Below are 22,410 nucleotides of genomic sequence, written 5' to 3' on the forward strand. Positions count from 1 at the left end.
GTACTGCCAACAACAACAAAGAAAGCTTGCTTCTCCTCCTGCCACAGCAAATATTTTTGCCTAAAAAAAACACCATTGGACTTTATCAAAAACAAATTGACTTATAGCCATGTCTGAAGAGCCCTGCTGACATGGAAATTATTATATTTTTCTCTCTCAAGAAACCACAAACGTTAATAAAAGAAACTATTGCCAGACTTGGCAATCGAACACTTTGCTCTACCTTCTGACAAATACTCCAGAGCTCAAGTGCAGAATTTCCACCACAGTTTTTAACCAAACCTACGGAGTCCTGTAGTGTAATGATCAGAGCACTTGCCTCACAATCAAGAGCTCCTGAGTTCGATTCCTGGGCAGGGCAAAACCTGAGGCAAGTTTCCTTACTCCACATGTCTCTGTTTACCTAGTAGTAAGTAGGAACCTGGGTTGTTAGTTGATTGGCAGATCACTTTCTGGAGATAATAATCCCTTAAAAAAAGTAAATAAAATAAATTTAAAAAATAATTTGGTCACTCAATCCACAATTGCTTGTGGCACACTACTGGCATAATTGGCTGCTGTGTTTCACCCACAAAAACATACAGTTAATTCACTTTACAATATATCCTGTGAAGGGCTTTGAGCCATCTCGAAGAAGGGATAAGGCGCTATATCAAATGCAAGGATTATTATTATTATTATTGTTATTATTATGTTATTAAACATATTCTCACTGCTAGGTTAGTTGTCCATCCCCACAATTCACAAGCTAAATTATTTCTGCAACTGTTGTACACTAGGTTGTCTGTTCTCACTGAGCACAACCTAACCTACTCACACTATTCCTGTGATAACGGGATTTTCTTGCTTTGAGTTTGCTCTATGTCAAGCTCCATTACTGGCCTGTCCTGAAGCAGTGCAAAAACTACTGATGAGTGTTATCAAAATATTCAGTTATGCAGAGTGACAATTAATGAGTGTGTTCTCAACTTTGTTTTACAATCATGCCACTGTGCAAACTTTCACGATGAAAAATGATTCATTAACATCCCCATTAACCTAAATATTAACAATGCAACAGGCAACAAGCCCATTTCCATTCACTGATATGATCTGATTTGGAGATAAAGGCCTGATTTGCAGGAACAATGACATTATTTACAAGGGGATTTAGTGATCAAGTCAATGTAGTATGGGGAGGAGTGTAGAACAATCTTGAAAAACATAGAAAACAATTATGATCCTTGGTTCATTTTAATTGAATTTTCAGCTGCTTTTTTGCCCCAATCATTTTTGGTGTAAAAGAATAAGTGGGAACAGAAGGGAATTTCTCCCAGTGTCCTGCTCAATAATCCCCAGAGAGAAAAAAAATGATCATTCGCTTCATGGCTGTTCGTAGGACATTGCTGTATGCAAATTGGCTGCCATGTTAGCCTGAAAAATACACAGTTACCACGCTTTACAGCAAAATACCAGCATGGGCTGAACAGCCTGTTTCCGTTTCTCAATCTATATAACTCTATGTAAGCAGGGCGAAACCTTGGGCAAGTTTCCTTACTCCACACGACTAATAATGATCCCTCCAAAAAACAACAATAAATTGGTCATTTTCAATCCATGACTGATTGTGGGACACTGCTGTGCGCAATTGGCTGCCGCATTTCGCCCACAAATATACAGTCAATTCACTTTACAGTCTATTCTGTGAAGCGCTTTGAGACGTTGATAAGACGTGAAAAGTGCTATATCAAATGCAAGGATTATTTTTATTATTATAAATTCCTGGGAAGTGTTTTGAGATATGCTCCTGATGTGAAAGACACCATAGCAAATGCACAGATTTTTTGATTATTATTAAGAATGTATTTCTCCTTAAGGTAACCTCAGTGTGAAAGCAGTGACGTCTTGCCTGATATTCCAACTCATTTCTTTGCTTGATATTCTTCTCAGGTCTTCTCAGGCTAGTCAGTGCCATCTACAACTAAGTCTACTGAGTAAAACATCAATAAAATCAAAATCTCTGAAAGAAGTGATCTTAACCATGTTATTTTACATTCTACTGACCACAACAATTTTGGACATAAAGAATATTTTGTCTTAAGTGGGATTTAGACCTTTGAGAGGTGGCGTTCAGTGGAATCCATTGATCTGCCTCACTTGGGTAATCTTTCTCATTCCAACTCTCTTAACTCAGCCACATGAATCTGAAGAGTTTCTCATGGTGACCAGGTCAACAATCTCCCAGATAGAACTGGTCATTCACTTCATAGTTGCTTGTGGGTCATCACCACACACAAATTGGCTGCCGCATTTGCCTACAAATACAGAGCCACTGCAACTTCACAGTTAGTCTTGTGAAGTGCTTTGAGACATCCTCCCAGTGTGAAAGGCGGGATATCAAATGGAAGGATTATAATATTATTATTACAAATATTATGATTGCAATGAAATTACACAAAGAGCATTCCTGGATTGTACTTAATAACATTAATAATGTTTTTGATAAAACGTAACCCCAAAATACTCCGATGACCGTATTAAACCATTCCGGTTTTCTCATCTCAAATAACGCTGATATGAATAATTATGCCATCGGGTTGCAAACTTCCTCAGCAATCTGGGTCCATCGTCGGCTAGTTAATGGGAGTGCCATGTCCATTGGAGATATACGAACCGGTAATGATTCACCTTTTTACCTGTACGTCTGACAGCCTTCATTTAATACAATCAGATAAAGGGAACGTTTTGCTCACCATCAGAGTCTCCCCATTCAGAGAGGTCTACAGCAATTAAATCACATTGTGCTGGGCTCCTCCAGGAGAATCCACAGAAGGTGCAACATTGTGGAAACATCTTGGAAAGGATATGCTGCAATGTCGAAGTGATACAGTGTTGTAGAGTAGAATCACCAGCTGGAATTATGTAAATACCAGATGTAATATTGTGCTGCTTCCCATGTACGCACAGCACAAGTGATGTCAACTGATAGCTCCCTGTTTAAAAGTTTATTAAAAATGTAGTTGCTCTTAAGTCACCATAATACCGTAATATGCAAAGTGCCATTTATTGCTGTAGCTCGCTGCTTTTATGCGTTGTGTTTCAAGTGCAAGTACATCATTTGGCCAGTTAAGTCCCTCACAACCAATCACTAACACAAGAGGCCTTGTGTCCAATCTCTTATTCCCACCCATCCTTTGCTGCTGCAGCACCTTGAAGCCACACCTAACCCGTTGTCCGGACTAATGACTTTCTGAGAGGTTAAAATGTTTCATTTTACTTTGTAAGTGTTTTATGTAAAAAATATTGTGCCACGACAAGTTTGATCTGGAATAAAAACGTTGCAAAAGAAATCTATAAGGTTGACAGGCTGTTTGTGAGTCCAAAACGAGGGGGAATATTAATGCCAGGGGTATATATAATAGGGGAGTTTAGGAGGTAACTTCTTCACACGGTGGGTGGCGAGAATGTGGAACTCACTGCCGGAATCTGCAGTTGAAACAAAGTGTATTAATATACTTAAGAGGAACGTTGATGTCTGGATGAGTAAGAAGAGAATAAAAATGTGTGTGAGAGAAGATTTGGAGGGGTTGGGGTTCATGTGGAGCATAAATATTGGGACAGCCTAGTTGGGCTGAATGGTCTGTGTCATTCTATATAATACCCTCCTGTTCATGAGTATGTACTCCAGCGCCTGCTGGACCCTGGGAACATGTGAACTAATCCACCCCCTGACGCATTGTGTATGGAGGGGCAAAGGCAAGAGAATAGGCCTAAATGAATAGTTCATTCAGAAAGATGGCACAGGCACGATAGGCTGAAAGGTCCTCCTTCTGTGCTGTAAATTTGCATGGTTATAGAATGAAAATAATCGTCCCTGCATTTGACAAGAGCGCCTTATCATGTCAAGAAAACAAGTTGCATTTATATAATGCCCTTCGTGTAGGGGTATTATAGGATGCCTCAGGATGCCTGGGATATTGCGTGTGATTGATTATTGTGGAGGTGGTAACGATACAATACACATTTACATTGAAATAGTGCCTTTCATGTCAGGAGTATGTCCCAAAGCGCTGAACAGTTCAAAGGATCTCGGAGCTTCCCTCTCCCACACTTTTAGATACAAACATATTCCCCAGTGTCTGCCCTGCTCACATTTTTGATCCAACCCACTACTCGTCAATTGTTCACATTTATGTTGGTTTCCCAATGCCGAGGCAGCAGGCTGTTTTTGGATCTAGTGAAAAGTCACCTTTATACAAAGTTGCTTCCACCTTCCAATGGAAGAACGGCAAATAATAATATATTAATAATAATCCTTGCATTTGATATAGTGCCTTATCACGTCATTGAGTTGTCTCAAAGCACTTCAGAGAATATTCTGTAAAGTGAATTAACTGTATATTTTGTGGGCGAAATGCAGCAGCCAATTGCAAACAGCAGTGTCCCACAAACAGTCGTGGATTGTGTGACCAGATTTTTAAAAAGGAATTATTACCCCCGGAAAGCGATCCATCAATCGACTAACTTGTTATTTACTGCTAGGTAAACAGGTATGTGGAATAAGGAAACTTGCCTAAGGTTTCACCCTGCCTGGAAATACTGGACTAGGGTTTGACAGTTCAGCTATTACTAGCTATTCTAGCGCTCAGGGACACTATTCCGCGTGAAGAGCACTTTATAAATGCAAGTTGTTGTTGTATTACCAACAGAGATAATTTTTTAATACTGCTGTGTTTCCCATAATTCAGTAAAGTTCCAGAAGATCTAAATGAAAATACCTGCTTTACTTTTCAAACATTAAAGTGATCATCTGAGACACTTTGTTATACTTTGCTGTGCTGATTATTAAGTCAAATAATTCCCTTTTTTGGAAAAATGCAATGGGGGGGAGGGATGTATGAAGGGAAATAATTGTCAGTGTTGACAGCCAATGACAAGCTTTGACAGGTTTGTCCTTTCAGTGGCGTCTGTGCCTTTTCACAGTAACAACTCATTATTTTTGTTAATAAGAGAACGTCTAATAAATTAACTTTCAAGGCTATTTTATTCCAGCTACAGAAAGGAATCGAGCGATTCAAGCAAAGTTCCATAGCGTTAATATTTTGACATTTTATATTTTTTAAAAGGCCCTTCCAATCGCTCGAATACATATAAAATCTAATATTCAACATTCAATGCAACACCAACCACATTTCATATTTAAAGCCCTCACACAAAAGAAGCTGAATCTTCTTGACAATGCAGCATTTCGAAGGGAAATATATTTACTCAGACTTTCACTATCTGTACTGCTTAAACCCGCTTTTATTAGTTATATCCATGGTAACCTGTTCTCTTTTTGTCAGCTGAAGTATGAACCTTGTCTATAACTGCTTAAAAATCACCGAACACAATGCTACGGTTAGATAGAGTTACCTCACTCACCATATGCAAAAAGCCTTCAAATCAGTTAAATGCCCAGGGTGATAAAGTCTCAAATTGAAATTATCTCACCGCGCTGATAAATAAAGCTTCTCTGGTACCTAAATCATGACACTAACTATACGTTTCGATTTTTTTAAGTAGTGATTAGGTGAGTACTCAGGGGAAAATACCAGTCCGCTCAGAGATAACAGATTCAATATCAGGTATAAAGAGACTTGAATTCTAACCAATCTCATGTAATGAATTGAAATTCTCCAGCTTTCAACAAAGAAAAAAACAAGCTACCCAGTAACCATCCACTATCCGCTGTCAGGAAATATAATTTGTGCTATCCGTGATTCACCTACCTCATATGCAGCATGCAAATTTATTTCACCAATAATCAGACCTGAAGATTGCCCAAGAGAATTAATAGCATCATTCCTTATGCACTGGCTGCTTTTCGGCCGAGAGGATATTATGCCCCTCTGACATGGAAAAATTGTGTTGGTTTGACAGAGAAAACCCAAGGATATTTGTCCTGTTAGACAAAAATAGGCTCGTGCATATCAACATATTACAATGTCATTTCAAAAACCTGGCTCTACAAATATCATCTATCACTGAATTGATTTTCTCAGGCTTGGTTTGTTTCAAAGGGAAAAAAAATGCAATGCTGATTTTTTTTAAACAGTCTGCTCAATAAAGTTATTTCAAAAATAGAAGATTCTCTCCACTCGCCACTGGCCAACTTGTGTTTTACTCTGCTTGCTATTAACCCTGCCAGCGCTGGATTGTCCCACAACTTTGGCTGAGTCTCATCTTTTGATCTCTGGGGAAAAAAAACAACATAGCATTTTAAAATGAGCTAAAAGGAGATGTGATGTGATGTGATTACTAGTATGAATCAATGCTAATAATAATATTAAGAAGGATCCTTGCATTTTAATATAGCACCTTACCACATCATCGAAACATCACAAAACACTTGTGATGTGTAGTGACTGCATTGCGAATGTATGATGACAGTATTCTGGGGTTATTCCAGTTCTGTGTTAGAAGTATCTGAAATAATCTGGACCATGTTTCAATTCCCCCCCACCATAGATGAAAGACAAATGATGATGTCTATAGAGTTTGTCACGGATGACTCTCAGTTGTTAATCCACTTATTGAATACTTGTTTCTGGTGGACTTCCTGCCTGTTTAACAAAGTGGTTCCACCAGGATGTCTCTGGCCATCTCCATTACTGTGACATTAGGTTGAGCAGCATAACCTAAAACAAGAAGTGAAATATCTGTCCTCCGCACAGCCCTGTGCGCGGCACTTCCACAGTTGCTGCTGTAGAGCTGGCTATGGATGAGGATGTGGAACACGCACACAGGGACCTATGCCTTCTGGTACAAGAGCTGGGAGGGAGATGTCTCACATAAATAACCAGGTTCACAGCTAATTAGTGAGAGAACATCTGCTTAAACGCAGTCTGTGGTGGCTACCACCAACAACTTTAGTGCCAATGGATTAGAAACATCAAAAGGAACACAAACCCTGCACATCGAGATAAGAGAAACGTGTTCAAAAACTCCGTAATTCACAATTGCAGTCAGATTCATCCCAATGGGTATCGTTCAGATACAATAAAAATTTACATTTATACAGCGCCTTTCTGAATGTCCCAAGGTGCTTAACAATCCTAATGTGGCATTCGAGCTGGAGATGCAAGCAGAGAGAGCTGTGAAGAGGAAAGGTGATCAAGAGTGTGGTCCAAGAGATAAGTCTTGAGATGGACCTTAAAAATTAACTAAGGAAATTCATTCCAATCAAGTTTATTTAATGTTGGTTACTGGTGGTGAGATATAACCTATGTGGTTTTAAGAATAAATATATTGTGAATTAATGGAGTAAATCCATTATGTTTATAATCACAAGGAACACATTAGGAAACACTCATACTATTGTAAATTGGCGAAGGATTCCCAACACCTTAAAATGTCCCAACATTAACATCGGAGGAGAAATTTCACTTGGGTCTACATCTATTCTATTTTCTAAGCATTTCAAAGATTCCAGAATTCAGTTAATTCTTAAATATACTGTTATACTATATTATTATATAATAATAATCCTTGCATTTGATATAGCGCTTTATCATGTCTTCAAGATGTCTCAAAGCGCTTCACAGAATATACTGTAAAGTGTAGTGACTGTGTATTTTGTAGGCAAAATGTGGCAGCCAATTGCACACAGCAGTGTCCCACAAACAGTCGTGGAGTGAGTGACCAAATTGTTATTATTTTTTGAAAGGATTAGTATGCCCCGGAAAGCGATCTGCCAATCGACTAACAAATACCTGAAGCAACATACTGATGCTATTGCTATTAAATGGTTATCAGCAATAGAGCAGGGAATAATAATAATATTCAAAGTTTCTTTGAAGAATGAGTGAAAAAAGCTTTCAAAGTTAAGACCGGATTCAATCATTTGCCAAATTCTGGATATTCTGAAATGCTGTCAAAATAGAGTAATAATAATAATAATGGTAATCCTTGCATTTGTTATAGCACCTTACCATGTTTTTGATATTATTATATCTTATTATTATATTATCAGCGCCTTTGGACGTCCTCCCGACGTGAAAGGCGCTATACAAATATAATTTTGTTGTTGTTCTTGTTGTTGTTCTTGAGATAACTCAAAGTGCTTTACAGAATATGCTGTAAAGTGAATTGATTGGATTTTGTGGGTGAAATGCGGCAGCCAATTGCGCACAGCAGTGTCCTACAAACAGTCGTGGATTGAGTGATCAAATTATTATTTTTATGCTTTTTGAAGGGATTATTACGCCCAGAAAAGCGATCAGCCAATCAACTAACAACTGGGTTCCTACTTACTGCTAGGTAAACAGAGGCATGTGGAGTAAGGAAACTTGGCTATGGTTCCTCCCTGTCCGGTAATCAAACCCAAATCCTCTCACTTGTAAGGCGAGTGCTCTAACCAATTCACTACACGACTCCACAGTCTACATTTTACTTACAGAAGTAAAATCTAGACCTGGTTGGAATTTACGGTGGTGAGATTGGGATGCTTTTTACGACTTAAGAGTTGAGGGGCAACAGCCTGGGAACTAAAAACATTAAGGGAAAAGGGTATACAGCCGGATTAATTTTTAAAAAAATGTGATTTAAAGCACAAAAGTAGCAGAGGCACAATATGATAATATGTCTTGACAATATGATATGGTGCTAAGCCAAATGCAAGGACATTTTTTATTATCTCGCCGGCCTTCCCAGCACCTCCCTCCACAAGCTGCAGGTCATTCAGAACTCTGCAGCTCGTGTACTGTCCCGCACCAGGCTTCGCGACCACATCACTCCCACCCTCGCTCGCCTCCACTGGCTTCCCATCCCCCAGAGGATCGAATTCAAGATCCTCATCTTCACCTACAAGGCCATTCACGGCCTTGCTCCGACCTACTATCCCCCTACTTACCTGCCCGTACCCTCCGTTCCTCTGGCTCCGGTCTGCTCCAAATCCCCCGACCCAGCCGCCCTACCATCGGTGGCCGGCCTCCTTCCCTCCCCTCACCCTGAACATTTCCCCCCTGCTCGGGTCCTGACCCAACTGTCCAGTGCCTTGGGAAGTCCTCCTGATGTGAAAGGCGCTCTATAAATGGAATTTTGTTGTTGTTGCTGTTGTATTATCATCATAGTTCAAACCAATATAGTTTGACCAATCTTTCAATTCAACAACAACATCAACTTGCACTTATATAGCACCCTCCACGCCGGGCGACGTTTCAAAGCGCTTAACAAGGGCGGAGCCCAAGGCCGAGCCAGGGTGAGGAGGAAGGTGACCATAGGCGCAGTCGAAGAGGAAGGTCTTCAGGCACAACCTAAAGATGGGGAAGGAGGGGCGAGGCGAAGGGGTTGAGGGAGGGAGTTCCAAAGTTTCGGGGAATTCCTACATCCCCGACACCTTTAACACCCTCTCTCTTCCCCTACCTCAGCCTACGGTCATCTCTTCCTCTAACCTCCCCCACTCTCCCTTGCTAGGCAGCCAACCCATCCTTTGTGAGACGCTCCGAGACATTACTCAAAATTTCATTAACAAAATTCGCAGTCACTACACTTTACAGTATATTGTGTGAAGCGCTTTGAGATGTCTTGAAGACATGATAAGGCACTATATCAAATGCAAGCATTATTATTATTATTATTATTATTATTATTATTATTATTACCCTACATGAAGGTTGCTGGATATGCAAGTACCATTGCCCTGCTTGTTCACCATATCTTTAGTTAGTAGTTTTTCACAGACTAATAATCCCTCCAAAAAACAAAAACAATAAATAATTGGTCATTTTCAATCCATGACTGTTTGTGGGACACTGCTGTGCGCAATTGGCTGCCGCGTTCGCCCACAAATATACAGTCAATTCACTTTACAGTATATTCTGTGAAGCGCTTTGGGACGTCCTCCCGATGTGAAAAGCGCTATATCAAATGCAAGGAAGGATTATTATTAATGTAGGTTGATTGGAAGAGCAGCTCATTATAGCCTGAAACACCATCTGTCTCACTCCAGTCAGGCAGCCCACTGTGGATGAGTTACAATGTGCCATTGACGCCTGGACACTGTGGACAATTCCCTCCCAGCTGGCCGAGAGCAAACAGAAAGAGGGAGAGAAAAACATCAGGAAATGTTTTTTTTTGTCTGCAAGTACAACCCTGAGCTTCCGGTTTCTTGCCACTTCAACTCTCCCTCCCACTTGCACTCTGACCTCTTCATACATGGTCTCCTACGCTGTTCCAATGAGCCACAGCACAAACTCGAGAAAAAGCACCGCATCTACCTGTAGGGACCTTACTGGCCTCTGGCCTCAATATTGATTTCAATAATTTCAGACCCTAATAGCTCACCTTCTGCCTCCCCCTCTTCTGTGACCATTACCACATCATCTGGGTCCCAGACACACCTTTTCCCTTTCTGGTCTGCCTGTTTGTTGCAAATTCCCCCCCCCCCCCCCCCCCACCCTTTGTTTTGTATTATTAACACCTCTTTAACCCACCATCCCCTGTCCTCTACCTCATTTTTTCCTTGCCCTGCCTCCATCCTCTCTGTTAGTTCTTAAAAGCCTCTCCCTCCCAACATGAACCAGTTCTGACGAAGTGTCGTGGACCTGAAACGTTGACTCACTTTCCTTTCTCCATAGGTGCTGATTGACCTGCTGCGTGTTCCCAGCGACTCCTATTTTTGTATCAGGAAACGTAATTTTTCAGACAATTTAGGGAAACAGAATCCTGTATAGAGACTTTAACGGTCAATTTTTTTGATTTAAATACAGTCTGTATATTTGATGTTTAATTTGTGCATTAACTAACTAATTAATGAATACATAGCAGTTATCCATACAAACCATCCTATACTGACCAGTAAGAGCAGTCCAGATAACTTGTCCTACCACTGGCCTCTATTAAAGACAAGCGCTTTGAGATGTCTAGAAGACGTGAAAAGCGCTATATCAAATGCAAGGATTATTATTATTATTATACAAGATGCAGGAAGTGTACTAACAACATCTTGTACTCGCAACATTTATACAGCGTCCTTCACGGAGGATAGCATCTTACCACAGGATAATTGACATCTGAGTGAGATGGTAATAGCTCTGGTGTCTCTCCCCCACCTTCACCAACACTGTGAACGATCACACACAAAATATCAACCTGCCCTTTTCTTTCTGATGTTGACTGCACGTCACTTTCTGGTTTTATTGCAGATTTCCAGCCTGCTTTTTTTCTAAAGCTTTACTTGTCATCACAATGTCCGGGATGAAGGAGAGCGAGCCGCTTTGCAGTTTACAGATGGTACTTTGCACAATATATTTTCTAACATGGGGAAAAATAAGTCGTAAACCTATGGAGATAAGGTGTTCAGTTCTGTGACACATAAAAGCAGATGCCATACGGTTTGGTCCAGTGGATACTCATTTGGTTAACAAGGGCTCGCCACTGTATTGCTTCATTTGAGAAAAGGCAGCTTTATGACTAGCTGTCGTTCAACTTTATTTATGGCACATTACTGACAAGATATAAAACCCCTGTAAGTATGCTGCTGCCATTTGCACAGATGCAAATGTAGATGGTTCTGAGCAAAGTCTGTGACCTTGCCCTGTGTCTTCTTTCTAATTGCTGATGTTCTGCACAAGTTAATCCTGTTGCTATGCAGAGTGCAATGATGAGCAACAATCTTCCTCTTTTTTGGGTCAGACGGTGTCTGACACACTCAGAAACCCACCGCTATGCTTAATAGTGTCCGTACCATTTTACTCAGTGCTCCACGCATGCATTGGAAATCTCCATTTGTCTGGAATGGAACATGCACTCTCTTGTCAGAGGGACGTACTCTGAGTCACCTAATCCTAGAAAACATTTTCTAGAAAACATTGAGCCAAAACTTGGGGGAACCCGGCCTGTGCGTTGGGGGTACTGCTGGAGTTTAACTAGCTAAAACTATTTAGCTTGCCATTTCAAAATACTATCTGGCAAGCTTCCTGCTACTTGTCCAGCTTTGGACCATCTTAGCTGATAGGGCTCTGGCTTGCAAGGGCCTGACCTCAGTCTTCTATGAACCATCCTCAGGATGACATTTCTTTGTTGACCTCAGCATCTTGGTTTTCCCTGTGGATAGGATGTTATTTATGTTTGTTATTGTAGTAATTCTGTTCCCATCTTTAACCCCATTTTCTGCCTTCCTGCCTCTGTCATGTCAACTGGGAGAACACGATTGCAATGCTCCATTGACCTTTTCAGCAGAACTTAGTGTTCTGATAAATTTAGACTCAGTTCCGAGTCAGTCACATCAGTGTGCAGGGAGATGGCAGAGGTTTGGGCACACGTTCAGTGTGCAACCTCGAATGCTGGCTGTTCGCATTGCTCCTTAACACGGGAGATGTAGAAAAGAAAGAGCAAAAAAAGGCCCTGGGGACCATCCAGTTCACTCCAGGGAAATTCAGCCATTCCAATTCCCATCCAACACTCTAACCATATTTCCTATTATTCACCACAAAATTCCCTACCAGGGGAGTCAAAAATACCAGAGAAACACAAAAATTTTGGGAAAAAAAATCACTCTGGCAAATTCCTCCCAAACTTTCGCAGGAGCAGAACATGTACAAAGAGAGGGCTGAGACACCACTTTATGTGATACTGGAGCATATGATCTCAGTTGGACCAAGGATAAAAGTTATTACCATTTCAGCATATCTACCGATGGTACACCTAAATTCTACTAATATGATCATGGACAACAAGCTCTTTGGAATTTTAGATACTACAAAAGCAACAGCCACAAAGACAGGACTTTATTTTGTGCCCTTTACGTAAGATAATGTCTTGGAGGGGTTCAGGAGTTAGACTCAACACTCGACTCTGTAACCTGAGGTGAACTGCACCACCCCTACTGCTGAGATCAGCTAACTTATCACAGACCAATTATTAACCAGTCATTTGCTCGGCCCATTTACTCAAACCATATAATGCATTTACCCATTGAACCTCATAGTACCTTTGTGCCATTTGTTTTACCTTTATTGTCAAGATGCTACATGATTACAGTTTGAAGAAGACACAAAGACATTTTTTACTGAAATACTCATGTAAGACACAGCTTAATGTTGTAATGGGCGGACAGTCAGGGTGAGATCCGTTTAGCCTCAATAATCTTTTGCAGTGAGATAATCCACATTCTAACAACCCGCCACGTAAATTAATCTTCTAATCACCCCCTTTATTGCTGTGCCAAATTGACTCCTGGGGTTTGCCCACAAATTACACAGTCACTACATTTACAGTATATCATGTGAAGCATTTTGAGAAATCGATGTTGAAAGGCGCAAACACAAGGATTCTTATTCTTATTGTGCTTGTGCCTATTACCAATTTATGCCCTACAGTTACTGCTTTGCCGATCAATGAAAACAGACTTTCTCTATTTACTCTATCAAATCCATTCATAATTTAGACTCCTCTGCCGCAGCGAAAACAACCCCAAGTTTTCAAGTCACTTCACGTTCCCTGGCCATTCCGCCCCATTTTGGGTGGATAAGATTTCAACCTTTCCATCCCATCTAGCTGGACTTCATCACCAAGTCCTTCAACCTCCCCGCTTCAAAACCCATCTTAACACCAATTTGTTAGACTGTGCGTTCAGCCACCTTCTTCCTTCTCCATGCCCGTCCCAGTTAGTTGTGCAAAGCACATCGTGATGTATGTCCTCCTTCTGAAAGACGTGATATAAATGTAAATAGTTTTGTCACTTCAGAAAACTATAATCTGACAATCAGAGAGCTTGGGATGCAGTAATGTCACACGGATGGACACTAGGATGTTAATGGTTATAAACGGAATCACTTTGTACAATAGACATTTTATGAACAAAACACTAGAATACAATACAATTTATACTTATAGAGCGCCTTTCAAAGTACATTCACAGTGCTGGATAGGCTCCCGAGCTGGCAGTGGGAACTGAAGTGGGATGGGAGGAGAAAGATAACTGAAACAACAACAACAACAAAATTACAGTTATATAGCGCCTTTCACATTGGGAGGACATCCCAAGGCACTGGACAGACAGAGTTTCGGACCCGAGCTGAAGGTAGGGTGGGGCATGGGGAAGGGCAAGGGGGGAAGCAGGTAGATCAAAAGCACGGTCGAACGGGAAGGTCTTGAGGTGGGTCTTGAAGGTGACGAGGGAGGGGATGATTCGGAGGGAATGTGGGATGGAGTTCCAGAGGGTGGGTGCAGAGTGGCGGAAATTACCACCGCCGATAGTGGGGCAAGCAAGGTGGGGGAAGTGAAGCAGGCCGGAGCCCGCTGAGCGGAGTGAGCGAACAGGGTGGTAGGGGGTTTAGGAGATCGGAGAAGTTTGGTGGGAGCAAGACCATGGAGGGCTTTAAAGGTGAGGACCAGGATCTTGAACTGAAAGTGCAGACAGAGAGGTACATTTTGAGATGCGTTTTGAAAAAGGGGAGGGAATGAGTGAGCGTATCAAACAATCCATGTTAAACACAGTGATGGCTCAATCTTGTCATAACACTTGCCCGTATGCAGCACAAAGGAGATGGCATGCACTAAATCACCCAGCAATTGTCAAACAGATCCTAACTGTGAAGTCGCTGAGAGACTCTTATGAAGGTTGAGTAGCGTGTGCTGAGAAGATGTCAATTCTGACAATTCTGTTCTGGAGCACAGACACAAACCAAACACAGCTCGATCTGGTGCCAGTTTCTAATCAGAGCTATAAAAATAAGATCCGTACACCGTCGCAGTTTTTTTCAGCCCGAACCACACTGCATGCTGTATGCTGGCACATGATAGTCAGCTGGCAGTGGGGCAATGCAAACAGTCCAGCTCAACAATTATTCAACTGCAGGCATTTATACAGCAGAAGATGATTATTGCCTCTTTCTTTTATCAGCATTCACCACGCAGTCAATGCATTTTAATCTCTTGCCAAAATGACCCACTACTCTTCATTTGCCCTCTTCTTTAATTCGCCGACACTTAAAACAGAACCCAATGCCATACTGCTCCTTTTCCTTCTGTCTGTGCATTCAGCAAGCATGTTACGCAAACTGTGTGGTTTTAGCTGGTTACACTATGGCAGTACCCCAACCCACACTCTGGGGTCCCCCAAGCCTTGACTCTTGCAAGATTCTCCAAGATTTGGTAAGTAAGGCTGACCCTCCAGGGAAAGAGTCTGCATTGCATTCCAGACGTAAAGATATTTCCATGTATAAGCGGCATACATATATGAAACTCCCAGTTTGGTTTAGATACTTCTTAGCATGGTGATGGGTTTCCACATGTGTCAGACACCTGGCTGACCAAAAAAAGGTTACAAAAATATTATTTCAATTTAATCACAAGACGTTAGTGGTCTAAGAGATGTCATTCCCTCGAACTCTCTGTCTCTCCCCCCCCTGCTCTCCCAACAGTCTCTGTCTTCAAGCTCCATCTTAAAACCTACTTCTTCAACCATAGAATCATAGAAACCTACTGGGCAGATGGAAGACATTCGCCCATCAAATCTGTTCCAGTTCCCAGAGTAAGATGTATTTTCAATCCCACTGTCCTACCCTATTCCCCATACCCCACGCCAAGGGTCACCTTCCCATTTCCCCTCAATCCCTTCTCCCTGTTAAGCATCCTGCCACTGTGAAGTGCTCCGAGATGTTATTCTACATGAAGGGTGCTTTATAAGTTGCTCTAAAAGTTGTCCATCAAATGGTGCTTGTCATAAATCCCAGTATTTGGAAGCAATCAAAACTAGTATTTTCACAAGGGTTGCAGTGTGTGTTCACCCACAAAAACACACAGCCACTGCATTTTACAGTGAAGCACAATGGTTGTGTGCAGTAGTGGTGACCGGACGGGCAGGCAGGAGGCGGTGGCGGGGGATATATGTTTGCCAGCTGTGTTGCTGACTCTCATCTACATAGCAGTCAGTAAGAATCCATTCTTCCAGTGGCAGTGCAACCAGTGCAGAGAGACCCTATGATGCCAGCCTATGGGACTGGGCCCAGCTCTGCTTTTGAACCATTTTACTGTCCCCCATTGCTGGCACCTGAATGTACCTCTTGCATCATTCCCCTGTCAAGGATCTCCTCATTCCTCTTTGCCTGTAAAACATACATTCACTCCACTTTTACAGTGTACCTTGTGAAGCGCTTTGAGATGTCTTCCTGACATGAAAATTGCTAATTCAAATGTAAGGATCGTTTTACTTTACGTTTCTCTCTACCTCCTCAGCTAATATCTGTTTAAGTGTTCTTCCTGCCTGAATGTCTCTATACTCCCAGCTTGTTGCCCTCCACCGCTCTCTCTGCCCATATTCTGAACCATTTCACTGAACTGCTACTGCAGATTAGCTTAACTAAGAGGATGAAAGGATGCTCTAAAAAAGACACCAAAGTAAAAATATCTGGGAAGTTTCAAAAAGTTTTAATGTTTGTTCCAGGTAAAATCGGTCACTCACTTCATGGCTGTCTGTGGGACATCGCTGTGCGCAAATCAGATGTCGCGTTTGCCTACAAAATTTACAGGCCTTTCACTTTAGAGTAAAATTCTGTGAAGTACTTTGAGGCATCCAAATAACGCGATAAGGTGTTATATCAAATGCAAGGATTATTAACTAACATCAGCCACTGTACTTCAAAGCAGCTCCGTGTGTGAAATCATTTCTAACACAGTGGGATTTTCAAAGTTGCTACATTTAATATCTTGCCCAATGTGCAAAGATTGTTAATATTTTAACCTCAGAAAAGGAGGCACAACTGCACAGTGTAATAATTCCATTTCCCACACTGCTGCCAACTTACTCTCAGTTACAAGAGCTAAACCAGGGTTAAAATTTCCCAAATGTAGTTTATTTTGTAACTTTAGAGCAAACTTTCTCCCTCTGAGCTTGTGGCTCATTCAAAATCCAGGCCTAGGAGATGTCCAGTGAACGAACGCTGGAACCCAATCTGCGACCTAATCCCCTCCAGGGGAGAGGACGCCGGGGGTGGGTGGGAGACAACAACAAGGGGGAAAAGATTTGATTTTATCCACAAGATTAAAAAGAATTGCAGAGAGCGAGCTTTTAAAATCTTCTAGGTGTTTTAGTAAAAGATGCATGACACTTTTGTAAGTCGACTCAAAGCTTTCAAGGTTTGCAAATTCCTGTTTGAAAGGGGGAAATGCTCATCTAGAGCTGGAAATCACAGCCATCCCTTTCACCGGATCCACTCTGACAGTTTCCATCACCCTCTCCTTCCCCCCCACCCTTCCTCATTTAAACTTATAAAGCTTATAAAACATCACGGATGAAAACAAGAGTAGGATTTACAGCATCTCAAGGAATTAGGGTGCTTCTTGTTTTGTGTAGGAATGAAATCAGCATGCCTCACCCTGTCATTTCACAACCCCACTTATCATGACTACAACCAAAATAGTCATTATGCATCCTTTAAGGATGTTCTGCAGTATAGAAAATCCAAGACCTGGGTGTTTATTGGTGCTTCAAGTATCTCCACTCCCTCTTAGGTCTTATGAAAGCTTTCGAGCTGACTTTTACAGATACAGGACCACATCAAGTCTACACCTAAAGCCCTGGTAAGATTTTCGGCCTAAGAATCATGAGGCGTTGGAAGCTTAGGTTGTCACTGAATCAGCTGCACGCGGAGTGAAGCTGCTGCTTTTGCTTTTCATTCTTAAAGTGCTGAATTGCCAGAGCCCGCTCATTTGTTACCACGTTGAGAGGTTTGGGAGGTAGTGGGTTCAAATCCCACCAGCAGACTTTGAGCTCAGGATCTAGGCTGATGCTCTGGTGCTATGCTAGCTGGGTGAGGGGATGCGGTGGGGAGCTCTGCTTCATCTTGAAGAGGTTTATTTGAAGACAACTTCAAGGTTAAGGCTGATTTGAACAAATTTGCCAATTTCTGAATGCTCCGAAAATGCTAAGAGAATGGATCGAAATTTTTCTCCACAACAAAAAGCGGCAGAGAAATGAGGGACAGGTGCAGGGGATGTGGAAACAGAACAGAAATTAAAGGTTATAATCCTTGCATTTCGTATCATGTCGTTGAGACGTCTCAAAACGCTTCACAGAAAATACTGTAAAGTAAATGACTGTATATTTTGTGGGTAAAATGCGGCAGTTAATTACACACAGCAGTGCCCCATAAACAGTTATGGATTGAATGACTAAATTATTATTATTATAATTTTTTTGAGGGATTATTACCCCGGAAAGCAATCCACCAATCGACTAACAACTGGGTTCCTGCTTATCGCATGTGCAATAAGGAAATCTGTCTAAGGTTTCACCCTGCCTGGGAATCAAACCTGGGTTCTCTTGCTTGCGAGGCGAGCATGCTAACACTACACTACGGAACTCCATATACCCATTGGCAAAAAACAAAAGAAAGAACTTTATTTACACACAGTATGTAGGGCAGGACAAACAAGTGACAATCTGTACATTTTTCGGATCATCTAGCTCCTCTCCCTATGCACTAACCTGGTACTTGCATTGGTCAGGGCGGGCGAGGACACACATGATACAATGGCAGAATCCCAGTTTCGGCTTTGGCACACCTAACCTAAGGAGTGAAGGACAATTCCAAGGTTCTCCCCAACACCGTGACCATCTGGTCGAGAAGCCAAAAAGCTACCGCCGCTTTGGCTGCAGAATCATGTGGCCACAAATTGTACTTTCCCAGCTGGGATAATTCGCTACGAAGGAATGCATGCAAATAGCCGAATCAGTAAGGCAATCAGAGAATGAATCAAGTGACAGAAGACATAATGGCGTTTGCTTTGAATATTAATGTCTGCTCCTAACAACTGTGCTTGAGGAGCGAATTGGCTGCTCATCGGATGAAATACGCTCTGATGCTGTGTTTAACATGCAAATAGCACCCACCCGACACAGCTCGACAGCGGTGTGAGTGACACAAGGTTGTGCCCACATCTCCTTGAGGTGGGCACAACAGCAACAACATCTTGCATTTATACAGTGCCCTACGTGTAGAGTAACATCTCAGAGCGCTTGACAAAGATGGAGTCAGGCGTCAAGCAAGGGAAGAAAGGAAGCTTGCACTTGAACCTGTGAGACGAGAGGCAGTTCATTAGATCGTGGTCAATCTTTTAATTCCATTTCCCCACCTTTTTCTCCACACACCACTTACTCCGCAACTTACATACCTTTTAAACATCATAATTGGTTCCGCCTCTACAGTTGTCTGGGACGATGTGCTTTGCCTTACCTGCAGTGCTCTGTGCAAAGAAATTTTTCCTGATTTCGACCAGCCAGGACCCCTTCTGCTATAGTTACCCTCTGTTTCTGGAGACAGGGTTGAGTGGCTCACAAAAAAAACAGACATCGCTCCTCCTAACGTTTACGCTGGAGTCGTGTGATCCAGCACATTGTATGTTGGGGCTCCAGCACTGAACGGAACTATTCAACGTTAGCCATTTGCTGACTTTTCTTTTTTGAGTGAGCTGGGGGGGGGTGGGTGGTGGTGGTGGGTGAGTGGGATGTAGCAAATTTCTTTATTTTGAAGGAACGTTCCTCCTCCCCCTTTCTCTCTCTCGCTCCCTTCCCTGGGATTCACTGAAGGCTAATTTGCAGGCAATCCTTTTAAACAGATTCAATCTGTGGCCCAGAGCTGGCATTTGCTTTAATTTTTTATGGTGGCTTCAGCGGTGCTCTACAGTCCCTCCGGCAGCAATGCAGAGGCCAGGCTACAATTTGTGCCCATTACCTTTGCATTGCCAGTCGTTAAATGATGCCCAGTGTTTGCCTGATGTTTTACAGATTCCGAACAAAACTTGGGTTGGACTACTAATGAAATTCACTGAAACTTACGTATAAATGTAAAATATTTTGGTGGTTGTTTTTACTGGACATTCCTGATCAGCCAGGCTCACAGTTAGAGTAGAAACTCTCGCCTCCGAGTCAGAAGGTTGTGGGTTCAAGCCCCATGTCGGGACTTGAGCTCTCTGTCTTATGGCTGACACTCCAACGCAGTGCTGGGCGGGTGCTGCATTGTAGTAGATACCGTCTTTGGGATGCAACGTTAAATCAGCCTGTTCAGGTTAACTTTAAAGATTCAACCACTCTCTAAAGATCTGTACTACTCTCCCATGTTCGTGGCCAACAATCCCGCAGATAAACTTGTTAGTCATTCACTTCCTGGTTGTTTGTGGAACACTGCCATGTGCAAATTGGCTGCTGTGTTCACCTACAAAGTACGTAGTCACTGCACCTTACAGTGGTAATTCCCGCGAAGCACTTTGAGATGTTTCAACGACATGATGAGGCGTTATAACAAATCCAAGGATTATTATTAGATTATTATTCACTTATCCCTCTTTATATCAAAGGGCAGATGAAAAACTGAAGTCATTGTTCTTTGTGCCCAGTGAGGCTGCCAGTGAGCATCAGTCACTGTAACACATGCTGCTAAGGAAATGGGGTCAAGCAGCAAGTGGCTGGGAGCTTCTACTCTACCTAGTATTTAAAGTGGTAGCCTCAGACACAGAGTTAGCAGGAGTTCTCTCCTCTCAAACATATTTAAATGTTTTAATTGAAATATAACAATAATAGTCCTCGCATTTGATAGAGTGATTTATCATGTTGCAATGCACTGCCTGAAAGGGCGGTGGTAGAAGTAGGTTCAATAATAACTTTCAAAAGGGAATTGAATAGATACTTGAAAAGAAAAAGGGTTGCAAAGGCTATGGGGAAAGAGCAAGGAAGTGGAACTCTTTGGATAGCTCTTTCAAAGAGCTGGCACAGACACGATGGGCCGAATGGCCTCCTACTGTGCTGTAGGGCTCTATGTTTCAATGTGCTTCACCAAGTTTTATTCAAAACTGTGCATTTTTAGGTAAACCCAGCAGTCAATTTGAGCACAGCAATGAGCGACCAACAGTCATGATATAGGTAGTCAGGTTTAGCTGGAGACAAGACAAGACACCGGGAGAAATTCCCTTTTCCTTTTCGAATAGCGCCATTGGGATTTTTAACATCCACCTGAACAGGCAAACGGGACCTCAGTTTAATGCTTTATCCAAAGGATGGCACCTCTGACAATGCAACACTCCGCCCCCACCCCCCCCAACACCGCACTGCATTAGTGGCAGCCTAGACTACGAGTCCCAATGTGTAGCTATAACCCAAAACCGCACGACTCAGTAGTGAGACTACAGCTGACTGACCCAGGCTGACATTAAAATTGACCACCAAGTAACCTGAGATGCGTGCAAGATTAAGAGTGGAAACTCTCTGGCTGCAGAGCTGAAACTACTCCCCATGTATATAGCGCAAATGCTGTGACCTCAGGGTTTATGTCCTTCACAAAGGAAGCTGAGATGAAAAATCCGAGACGTAAAATGGCAAATTAAAAAGAAGCGACAAAATTAAATTCAGTTAATAGGCTTAGTGGTTCTGTTATTCAGTGAGTTTCTCGTTCATAATATTGGACGGACTGAAGATGTGATTAATTTGGAAGCCATAATGGATGGTGCAAAAGCTTAAAGATCACAAAAGCAACAGAAGGCAGAGCGAAGCATTAGTCACAGTGTAGAAAACCGCAAGACCAACCCTGCTGTCCAAATCTAACCCGCAATATTCACAAGCATCAATAACAGTAATGAATGTAGCATTGAACTTATATTCATTCCTTTACTTGCACCCAAGACATGAACTGTATTTGTCACAAGCCGAATAGTTGCAGGAATAAAGAAGATACATGCGAAAGTTTAAAAGAATCGGTCCATTATTTCGAAGCTGAAAATACTCTTTTAGCTCTGCAATCTCCAACAGTGTTTATTCAATTTCACCTGCTGTAATATAGGTATTTCCTTTTGAATCATATCTGATTGGAAAACAACAAACATTTTTAATTTGATTATAATAATATTCATTATCCTTGCAAGCATTTGATGTTTCTCCCGGTGTCCTGGCCAACAATCCCCTTGATAAAATTGATCATTCACTTCATGGCTGGTTGTGGGATATTTCTCCATTCAAACTAGCTGCCACATTTGCACAATCATTAAACCTCACAGTAATTGACTGTGAAGTGCTTTAAGACGTTCCAAGTGCTATATGAAATGTAAGGATTATCATCGTTATTATTATTAATAATAATTTAATGTCAAAATGGTATGGATTCAGGTAGATTCAATCATAAGGGCTGGTGTTTGGTTCTATAAACTGCATTAGTGTGTTTGCCAGTACTGGGAACAAAATATTTAAGAATTGAACTGTACAGCTCTTTATGCTGTAAGTGGGAAAGTTGGGACAAAAATGGCAAACATTTCTTGCTTAATTGTGGGTGGAGTAGAAAACACACAGACTTTTGTAAACTGTTATTGATCGGAAGGAAATATGCGGCGTTGTTGAAGTTTAATCTTATGCTTGCAGTGCTGTGCTTGTTTATAAATGCATCGGGATTACAAGTCTCCAGT

The sequence above is a fragment of the Callorhinchus milii genome, unplaced genomic scaffold (genome assembly GCF_018977255.1).
Source record: "Callorhinchus milii isolate IMCB2004 unplaced genomic scaffold, IMCB_Cmil_1.0 Scaffold3, whole genome shotgun sequence".
NCBI lineage: Eukaryota > Metazoa > Chordata > Chondrichthyes > Chimaeriformes > Callorhinchidae > Callorhinchus > Callorhinchus milii.